This window comes from Impatiens glandulifera, chromosome 1, assembly GCF_907164915.1.
Source record: "Impatiens glandulifera chromosome 1, dImpGla2.1, whole genome shotgun sequence".
Classification (NCBI taxonomy): Eukaryota; Viridiplantae; Streptophyta; class Magnoliopsida; order Ericales; family Balsaminaceae; genus Impatiens; species Impatiens glandulifera.
This window is the reverse complement of record NC_061862.1, coordinates 37,471,935-37,484,020: the sequence shown is the minus strand read 5'-3', so window position 1 is coordinate 37,484,020 and position 12,086 is coordinate 37,471,935.

Below are 12,086 nucleotides of genomic sequence, written 5' to 3'. Positions count from 1 at the left end.
AATCCGACCCAAGAATTCAAATTAACCACAGCTCTCGACCCGGCAATCCGGACACTTTAAAAATTAAGCAACATTATATATATATAGATTAGTTAGTTAAAAATGTGAACTTATATTAATATTAAAACGTCCCGCGTTTATCATATTTGGTGTTGAATTTAAAATATAGAGTCTTTGTAGCCTAGTTGGTTAAAGAGTTGTACTTGTTTTGTTAGGTTGCAATTTCGAAACAAACGTTTAGTATTTTTAATTTTATTTTTACCCGTTTTAAATTTAAAAACGGGTCAACCCACAATCCGACCCAAGTATCCAAATTAACCACAGCTCTCGACCCGACAATCCAGACACTTTAAAAATTAAGCATCATTATATATATATATATAGATTAGTTAGTTAAAAAGTAGAACTTATATTAATATTAAAACGTCCCGCGTTTATCAAATTTGGTGTTGGATTTAAAATATAAAGTCTTTGTAGCCTAGTTGGTTAAAAAGTTGTACTTGTTTTGTTAGGTTGCAATTTCGAAACATACTTCTAGCATTTTTAATTTTATTTTTAACCGTTTTAAATTAAAAAATGGGTCAACCCACAATCCGATTCAAGTATCCAAATTAACCACAGCTTTCGACCTGGCAATCCGGACACTTTAAAAATTAAGCATCATTATATATATATAGATTAGTTAGTTAAAAAGTTGAACTTATATTAATATTAAAATGTCCCGCATTTATCAGATTTGGTGTTGAATTAAAAATATAAAACTTTGAAGCCTAGTTGGTTAAAGAGTTATACTTGTTTTGTTAGGTTGCAAGTTCGAAACATACCTCTATCATTTTTAATTTTATTTTTAACCATTTTAAATTTAAAAACGGGTCAACCCACAATCCGACCCAAGTATCCAAATTAACCACAACTCTCGACCCGACAATCCGGACACTTTAAAAATTAATTATCATTATATATATAGATTAGTTAGTTAAAAACTTGAACTTATATTAATATTAAAACGTCCCGCGTTTATCAAATTTGGTGTTGAATTTAAAATATAAAGTCTTTGAAGCCTAGTTGATTAAAGAGTTATACTTGTTTTGTTAGGTTGCAAGTTCGAAACATACCTTTAACATTTTTAATTTTATTTTTAACTGTTTTAAATTTAAAAACGGGTCAACCCACAATCCGACCCAAGTATCAAATTAACCACAGCTCTCGACTCGGCAATCCAGACATTTTAAAAATTAATCATCATTATATATATATAGATTAGTTAGTTAAAAAGTTGAACTTATATTAATATTAAAACGTCCCGCGTTTATCAAATTTGGTGTTGAATTTAAAATATAAAGTGTTTGTAGCCTAGTTGGTTAAAGAGTTGTACTTGTTTTTATTAGGTTGCAAGTTCGAAACATACCTCTAGCATTTTTAATTTTATTTTTAACCGTTTTAAATTTAAAAACGGGTCAACCCACAATCCGACCCAAGAATCCAAATTAACCACAGCTCTCGACCCGACAATCCGGACACTTTAAAAATTAAGCATCATTATATATATATTGATTAGTTAGTTAAAAGTTGAATTTATATTAATATTAAAATATCCTGCATTTATCAAATTTGGTGTTGAATTTAAAATATAAAGTCTTTGTAGCTTAGTTGGTTAAAGAGTTGTACTTGTTTTGTTAGGTTGCAATTTCGAAACATACTTCTAGCATTTTTAATTTTATTTTTAACCGTTTTAAATTAAAAAATGGGTCAACCCACAATCCGACCCAAGTATCCAAATTAACCACAACTTTCGACCTGGCAATCCGGTCACTTTAAAAATTAAGCATCATTATATATTATATATAGATTAGTTAGTTAAAAATGTGAACTTATATTAATATTAAAACGTCCCGCGTTTATCAAATTTGGTGTTGAATTTAAAATATAAAGTCTTTGTAGCCTAGTTGGTTAAATAGTTGTACTTGTTTTGTTAGATTGCAAGTTCGAAACATACTTTTAGCATTTTTAATTTTATTTTTAACGGTTTTAAATTTAAAAACGGGTCAACCCACATTCCGACCCAAGTATCCAAATTAACCACAGCTCTCGACCCGGCAATCCGGACACTTCAAAAATTAAGCATCATTATATATATATAGATTAGTTAGTTAAAAAGTTGAACTTATATTAATATTAAAACGTCCCGCGTTTATCTAATTTGGTGTTGAATATAAAATATAAAACCTTTTTAGCTTAGTTGGTTAAAGAGTTGTACTTGTTTTGTTAGGTGCAAGTTCGAAACATACCTCTAACATTTTTAATTTTATTTTTAACCGTTTTAAATTTAAAAACGGGTCAACCCACAATCCGACCCAAGTATCCAAATTAACCACAACTCTCGACCCGGCAATCCGGACACTTTAAGAATTAAGCATCATTATATATATATAGATTAGTTAGTTAAAAAGTTGAACTTATATTAATATTAAAACGTCCCGCGTTTATCAAATTTTGTGTTGAATTTAAAATATAAATTCTTTGTAGCCTAGTTGGTTAAATAGTTGTACTTGTTTTGTTAGATTGCAAGTTCGAAACATACTTTTAGCATTTTTAATTTTATTTTTAACCGTTTTAAATTTAAAAACGGGTCAACCCACAATCCGACCCAAGAATCCAAATTAACCACAGCTCTCGACCCGACAATCCGGACACTTTAAAAATTAAGCATCATTATATATATATTGATTAGTTAGTTAAAAGTTGAATTTATATTAATATTAAAATATCCTGCATTTATCAAATTTGGTGTTGAATTTAAAATATAAAGTCTTTGTAGCTTAGTTGGTTAAAAAGTTGTACTTGTTTTGTTAGGTTGCAATTTCGAAACATACTTCTAGCATTTTTAATTTTATTTTTAACCGTTTTAAATTAAAAAATGGGTCAACCCACAATCCGACCCAAGTATCCAAATTAACCACAACTTTCGACCTGGCAATCCGGTCACTTTAAAAATTAAGCATCATTATATATTATATATAGATTAGTTAGTTAAAAATGTGAACTTATATTAATATTAAAACGTCCCGCGTTTATCAAATTTGGTGTTGAATTTAAAATATAAAGTCTTTGTAGCCTAGTTGGTTAAATAGTTGTACTTGTTTTGTTAGATTGCAAGTTCGAAACATACTTTTAGCATTTTTAATTTTATTTTTAACAGTTTTAAATTTAAAAACGGGTCAACCCACATTCCGACCCAAGTGTCCAAATTAACCACAGCTCTCGACCCGGCAATCCGGACACTTCAAAAATTAAGCATCATTATATATATATATATTAGTTAGTTACAAAGTTGAACTTATATTAATATTAAAACGTCCCGCGTTTATCTAATTTGGTGTTGAATATAAAATATAAAACCTTTTTAGCTTAGTTGGTTAAAGAGTTGTACTTGTTTTGTTAGGTGCAAGTTCGAAACATACCTCTAACATTTTTAATTTTATTTTTAACCGTTTTAAATTTAAAAACGGGTCAACCCACAATCCGACCCAAGTATCCAAATTAACCACAACTCTCGACCCGGCAATCCGGACACTTTAAGAATTAAGCATCATTATATATATATAGATTAGTTAGTTAAAAAGTTGAACTTATATTAATATTAAAACGTCCCGCGTTTATCAAATTTTGTGTTGAATTTAAAATATAAATTCTTTGTAGCCTAGTTGGTTAAATAGTTGTACTTGTTTTGTTAGATTGCAAGTTCGAAACATACTTTTAGTATTTTTAATTTTATTTTTAACCGTTTTAAATTTAAAAACGGGTCAACCCACATTCTGACCCAAGTATCCAAATTAACCACAGCTCTCGACCCAGAAATCCAGACACTTTAAAAATTAAGCATCATTATATATATATAGATTAGTTAGTTAAAAAGTTAAACTTATATTAATATTAAAACGTCCCGCGTTTATCAAATTTGGTGTTGAATTTAAAATATAAAGTGTTTGTAGCCTAGTTGGTTAAAGAGTTGTACTCTTTTTTGTTAGGTTGCAAGTTCGAAACATACCTCTAGCATTTTTAATTTTATTTTTAACCGTTTTAAATTTAAAAACGGGTCAACCCACAATCCGACCCAAGAATTCAAATTAACCACAGCTCTCGACCCGGTAATCCGGACACTTTAAAAATTAAGCATCATTATATATATATAGATTATATGAATGGAAATGAGAATGGGTGAGTCCCAAAAATAAAATGTGGATTTGTCCACATTGGAAAAATAGCAAAATGTAGCATTTTTCCATTAATCCAAGTGGGGTTTAATTTATTTTCATAATGCATTCAATTGCATAAAAATAAATCATATATTTGGATTAAATATTAATTGAATGAGTCAGTTAAATGGGTATTAATATCAATGTACAAATGAGAAATTTTCAATCAAATGCAATGATAAATGCATACGTTTGAAACCTTTCACATACAATTGATGAAAATGCAATTGATTGCATTAATTGATTTTATTTCTACGTTAAAAATTAGTCATTATGTTGATTGGCTAATATATCTTTATATATCTCAATTGATCACACGTTGTAAAGGAGAGACAATAACAATTGCAGAATTACATAGTTTATATCTTTCAATCACCCTAAATGAATTTTAATTGGTTTTTATTTTCAACATCACAAGAAGCTAGCTACTTCTTAGTTTTTCAGAAAAAACCTTTCATTGATCATTTTAATTGTGGCTTCACACAATTCTGCTTTGATCCCGGTGATAGTTCAGGTACGTTGGTCAAGTTCGTTGTGTAGTAATTCTGGTGCTGAATCACTACTAGATTCGTTGTACCCTGGGAGACAGCCATCTACGATAAGCTCCAGCACAAACGGGAGACGGTGGAACTGTTTTAAGGGAAATGTGCTAAGCACATGCCTCGAATCAACATTTCAATCGGTGATTTCGTTCTTTGTATATCTTATTTATTTTTATTTATTTGTAACACCATTTTATATATATTTTCTGTTATTTCAAGACAAGAATACTAACACTTATTTATTTATTCAATCATAGACATGCGTCTAAAAATAATCTAAGCTTAAATACGTGTATCGTTTTGTATTTCTAGGGCATGTGTCTATATCATGGTTCTAAATCTAAAATGTAATAAATAAAATAAATGATAATACTTGTTATTGAGAAATGTAAGTATAGAACAAAATAAAAAAGTTAGTTTAAACAGAATTCAAACAGGTATATATTTTTTTATTAGAAATCATTTTGTAATTTATATATATATTTTGTGTTTTTTAAAATAATGTTTTCTGAATTTTGTTTTTTTTTTTGAATTTTTAAATTTAAATAAGGCCGTTTAATATAAAACGGGCAGGTGCATCTAAGAAAGTTGAGCAAGTTTCAGGAGCGGGATTAACAAGGAAGGTATTTCGGGTTGAAAACATAAATGCTCTTAGCGTAGATGTTCTGGGATTAATATATTTAGAGAATCAAATGAAGGTCATGAGTTCAAATCCTTTGTTGGTGTATTCATTTTGATTTTTTTTTGAGATGGAGGAAGTGCTCATATAATAGACATATACATGTATTTAATAAAATAATAGTGCACTGGAACAGTGGTTTCATATGTAAATGTGTGGATGGACAATAGGCTCCTTCTTCAAATTTCACCACTATTTTTTTTTTCTTCTGAGAGTTAGTTTGCAGTTATTCACTCGGCCATTCAAGATTTTTTTTTTTTGCTTTGAATCGATCCCAGTATGATCTTAAACCAGCCTACAATGCAAAAAGCTGCTTTCCAATCTTATCTTAAACACAATGCAATCATTAACATAAAACTTAAGAATTTTAAATAAACTAAACAGTGATTTTTAAAAGCAAAAATTTGGAAAATTTTCTTTAGCATCAGTCATTCCAAAAATACTATAAAATAACTCATTTACCATAGTCATAACAAGTCAACAATAACTTAGACCAATACCAAAAACTGAAACATGTAGAACCATCTTGTAAAGAAAATTTTAAATCATTTATTTTCTAATTCATTTGAATGATCCTAATCATGTAAAGCTACATTAAGAATGAAAGTGATTTGCAAATTGTTTCAAAACAATTTGCAATTTATACCACTTACAATGGAGATCTCCAACTCCAAAACTAAGAAGCAGCAAAAGCTTCAAGAACATCAACAATGGCCGCTCTTCCTTTTCTCTCTCCAAAAAAACTTTCCTTCCTTTTTCTCCCTCGATCTTTTTATCTAACTGTTTCCTCGTGATCCTCGCGTCTCCATCATTGTTTGTCTTTTGAGACCAGCAACTGGATTTTTCCGAAAGATGTTTTTCCAATGGTGTTAAGGAGCATCGGACAAAGAGGAGATGGACAAGCGGAGATGAAAGGGAAAGAGGGTCTGGGTGCTTAGCTGACACCTAGTCCCTGTTTGTTTGAATTCTTTTGGGGTTTGGGCATCAGTGCCTAAGCCTTGTTTACTTTGTTATATATATATATAATGAAAAACCAAAAGGCAAACAAAATTAATTAGAAGATGAAATTCATTTAAAGTCAATTTAATTTTTTTTGGTTATTAATAATATTTAAATAAATAAAATTGAGTCCAAATTTTAATTATAGATAGAGTAAAAATGTGAGTGTCTACCCATGGAGATAAGTCCCTATTTTAAATGAGATATTATCTTTCATATATTATTATAAATATAATCTATGGTCACTTTCAAACTTAATGAATATACCATAGGTTTATTCAAGTCCAAATTTAATAATATTTTTCAAACAAAGTCTCATTCAAACTTTATTATCCTTAAAATTTTTAATTGGCATGTCTTTAGTCAAATGATCAACTATCACTAACTAAACTAGCATTTATCCCGTGCATTTGCACGAGTAAAGATATAAAAACCATGAAAAAATATTACGGTAAAAATGTGATAACAATTTTATTTTTATTTTTAACCATTTTAAGTTTATGGGCGGCCGGGTGAACCCAAAATCCGACTCAAAAATCCATTTACTTTCACGTTGCAGAACGATCTCTAAAACATTTGATACAGTTTGATTCCTCAACTCATTTAGTTTGACCTCTAGAGTCCACTTCTTCCTCATACTACGAGTGAAAGGGAAAATGTAAAAACTACCATTAAAGTATTCCATACAAGACTTACTATATCCATATGAATTATGTCTCATATCTCTATAATTATGACGAAATTATTTCATTATTGCTCACTAATAATAGTAAAATCTATAGCTCGGAGTCAAAAGAGAATTATGACCGATTAAAAACTATTGATGAACCACCGCGTTCATCAAATTTGGTGTTGAATTTAAAATATAAAGTGTTATTAGCCTAATTGGTTAAAGGTTGACTTTTTTTTGTTAGGTTGCAATTTCGAACCATACCTATAATATTTTTAATTTTATTTTTAACCGTTTTAAGTTTATGGGCGGGTCAACCCACAATCCGATCCAAGTATCCATTTACTCTCACATATATATCCAAAAGCTCTCGATCCGGCACTCCGAACACTTTAAAAATTAAGCACCATTTATATATATATATTGGTTAGTTAAAAAGTTGAACTTATATTGTTATAATGTCTCCCGTTCATCAAATTTGGGGTTGAATTTAGAATATAAAATATTATTAGCCTAGTTGGTTAAAGGTTTGTACTTGTTTTGTTAGGTTGCAAGTTTGAACCATACCTATAACATTTTTTATTTTATTTTTAACCGTTTTAAGTTTATGGGCGGGTCAACCCACAATCCGACCCAAGTATCCATTTACTCTCACATATATATCCAAATTAACCATAACTCTCGACCCGACAATCCAGACACTTTAAAAATTAAGCATCATTATATATATATATATTATTTAGTTAAAATGCTGAAATTATATTGTTAAAATGTCTCGCGTTCATCAAATTTGGTGTTGAATTTAAAATATAAAGTGTTATTAGCCTAATTGGTTAAAATGTTGTTAGGTTGCAAGTTTGAACCATACTTATAGCTTTTTAATTTTATTTTTAACCGTTTTAAGTTTATAGACGGGTCAACCCACACTCCAACCCAAGTATCCATTTACTCTCACATATATATCCAAATTAACAACAACTATATATATATATATATATTAATGTGCTTAATGAACACTTTATTTTCTTTAATGTGATCTTTGATGAAAAATATTTATATCGATATATTTACTTCGACTCTCACTTTATTATAATTTATCATAAAAACGCGCAAAATTGAGTTGTAGCAAAAATTAAATGGCTTAAAAATATAGCTTACAATTCCAAGCCCAAAAATAATACTCCTTAACACAGCATGTAAGGAGACTCCAAAGCATGAATCAAATAAACTTTAGTCCCTTGAAGGTATTTGTAACGCCTTGAAATCGCTCATCTCTCTACTTTATTTATTTTTAAAATTTAATACTCTTTTTATTCTCGGGTTTGATTTAAAAAATATTTTAAATGAGTTCGGAATTAACTTTTGGATTATAGAGTCGCCACCTAATTTTTCTAAAATTAGGAGAATATTTTGCGTAACTAACACCTTTTAGAGATTGTGTTTCAGTTCTGGGCTTGGATAAACTCGGAAAAGGGCTCTCGTGTTTACTCCTTTGTGCCCGTTAGAACGACAAACTCTACTTTAATTTTTTTTGCCAATTTTAAAATTTTATTCTCTTATACTATAATTTGTAGATGATTTAAATAATAATGATTTAAGATATTGAAATTTTAGAATTTAAATCATACTAAGAGATCGGATTTGATCGATTTTTGTACTAGAAAATAACAAATGTTGATTGGTGGTGATTTTTATAAAGTTATTATAGCCTTTGGATAATTTTATTAGACATTTCTCACGTTTAAGAGGAATTTGATGGTTGTGACCGGGCCTAACTAATAGGCTGCCTACGTATCTTTTGACAAAGAATGTGGTCACGACGTAGTTCATTGTCATGAAAGCTCTTTTCCTTTTTTTGGTGTTTCATTTTTTATTTTATTTTTAAAATGTCTATTGTATGAACTAAAATTGTATTTTATTAGAAAATTTCTTAGCATGAAACTATTATTTTATTACCACTTATTTATTTTGGTATTTTTTTTCATCCATTTTTTAAGTGCCCTAAAATTTTTATTCTTGTTGATATTGTTATCATTTTTTTAAATATATTTGTTGATGTAAATGTTTTCATGCAAATAATGTTAATGCATACGTATGGAAATGCAATCATACGAATGATCAATCATTTATAAATTCTTCATCCATTGCATTTTTAGACTTTCAAGTGCACCATTACTCAAGTATGAGAAGAAATTTTATGCTCAAGTTTTTGGAAGATCCTTCGTTGTCTTCCACAAGAACCGTTTTAGAGTCTCAGCGTTGGCCTTGGTCTTTTGATATGGAATCATTGTTTATTATTAAGAGATCATGTCCTAATTTTGTACTCAAGTTTTTTTAGAGATACTTCACCGTCTCTCGTGATTTACCTTAGATGTTTGACTCACTAACTTTAGTAGACATTAAAATTCTTCTTCTATGAGTATGATCTTGGAGTCTAAGATTTAGTTGCAGTCTTGGGATCTTGAGTCATTGTTTATGATCAAAATATCATCTTTTAATTTGAAGACCGATGAATGAGAATAATCATAATCTACTCCAGATCCATATCTAACCAACCTCATCATTTTCTTGAGTTGCTCTGAGATGTTGTATGATACATCATTAGAGCCATGTCAAAACTATAATAGGTCACACATTGATGTAGTGCATCATCTCTCAGTTTCTTATATCGGGTTAATATTTCTTACATAAATCCATTTATATGATCAACTATTCTAGTTACCCTTATTGTTTGAATAGAGTAAAAAATTCTTCAAAAGGATATGACGAGGCTGCTTCAAGTTTGTTAAGCATACGAAATGTATGATATATTTGAGGGGCAATGTTTATTCCAATCATTGTATCCGATCTTCATTCGAACTCTAAGGATTTTATTTTGTGTGTTATGATCAATTAATCATGTCATTAATTGAAGGTTGGTGAATGGGCGTGACCATCATGAATCACCTATTTATTTTTAACATTGTCGCACACTTGACTTGCTTTGAGATGTCATTATTTATACCTATGACATCTTGTCATAGCTTCATAAAACTATATAAAGTCTCATGTCAATGGAGTGCATCATTTCTCAATTTTTATGTCGAAATATCATTTTTCCATGATTGTATATTCATAATACATTTCTCCATTGCAATATGATTAGTTTTTCTAGTTACTCATTTTGTTTGCATAAAATCAAAGATTTTCAAAAGGATAAAATAGGTTTATGTAAATCATGTTGAGCATATCAATCTATATGACAATAATGAACGATTTCAATTCTTGTCATTGCATTTCTTATGATCGTTGTGTGAATCGTGATTTTTTTTGTCTAAATAACATGATCGTCCATGTATTGTAACAATTGAGAGTCAAAATATCATGAATGTGTATTTTTGAGTGACGATCTTTCAATACCTATATGAAATGCAAATGTTGCGTATATGAAGCCCAATCTGATAGGATTGGCTTTATCGATAGAGACGGGGGTCTGGCTAAGGATGAAGGCTTATGAAAAACGGTTTGAAATAAATTCTGTTAGGGATTTAATTCGCTTTCTATTCTACGCAAACACTTGTAAACACTTGAAACAGATTCAAGGCGGAATTGTTTACATGGGTTTGAAGCACAAGATGAAATATGAAAAGATGACAGAAATGAAAGAACACAGAAGTTTGTTTATGGATGTTCGGAGAAACTCTCCTACGTCACCCCTTCTTCCAACCACCGGAAGGATTCACTATAATATGATTCAAATCAAATACAGTTTACACACACTTAGCTCACTATTGAACAAAACACTTTCTGTTCAATTACAAGATGAAAAATATCACTCAGCTAAAGGTGTTTTGATTCTAGCTCTCTCTTGATTCACACACAGTACAATCAGAAAGCAGCTTCACAGTATGAATATTCAAAGGCTTGAATTCTCTCAAGATTAGCAAGTTCGTAAGGTTAGCAGTTGTGCTTGTTAAGGCATATTGTCCGTTGTCCTTTGGATTTGTTAAATACCGAGTAGGAGCTAACGGTCGAATCTTCAAGAATGATACGTGGAACTCTTCCATTGGAAAGTCTCCATTGTACACAGCAGACTCTGAGCACAAGGATCGTGGCCGTACATCACTAGTAGTGCGCCAAATATTCCATCAGGGATGTACCTGCAAAACAAGTAATGTGAGGAAAATTCTCTTACGTGGCATTCCTTGGTTGGTTGCATATAGTTGTTGTACTAATCTTCACTAGAAAGTGGAGCAGGAGTAGGGTACAGCTATAGCACGTGGGTAGGTGAAATGCTAGATTCAAGCGTACTGCTTAAATTAAGGATTAGACGTATTTCAGTTAGACGGATTATAAAATCAGTCTAATGAAATCACACATCTCCTTTAAATAAAAACGTCTATTAGACCGCCTGGTCTAATAGAATTAGACTTACGTCTAATTGCGATAACCATTAGACGGTACGTCTAACTCCACTGAGTTATACTACACGTCTAATTCCGGTTCTACCTCACACTTGTCTGAAAGAGTTAGACGCACGTCTAACTTTCACTAATTAAACCACACGTCTAATTATTCAATAACCATTAGACGGTACGTCTAACTCCACTAAGTTAGACTACACATCTAATTCTGGTTCTACCTCAGACTTGTCTGAAGGAGTTAGACGCACGTCTAACTTTCACTAATTAGACCACACGTCTAATTATTCAATAACCATTAGACAGTACGTCTAACTCCATTGAGTTAGACTACACGTCTAATTTCGGTTCTACCTCAGACTTGTTTGAAGGAGTTAGACGCACGTCTAACTTTCATATATTAGACTACATGTCTAATTATTCAATAACCATTAGCCGGTACGTCTAACTCCACTAAGTTAGACTACACGTCTAATTCTGGTTCTACCTCAGACTTGTCTGAAGGATTTAGACGCACGTATAACTTTCACTAATTAAACC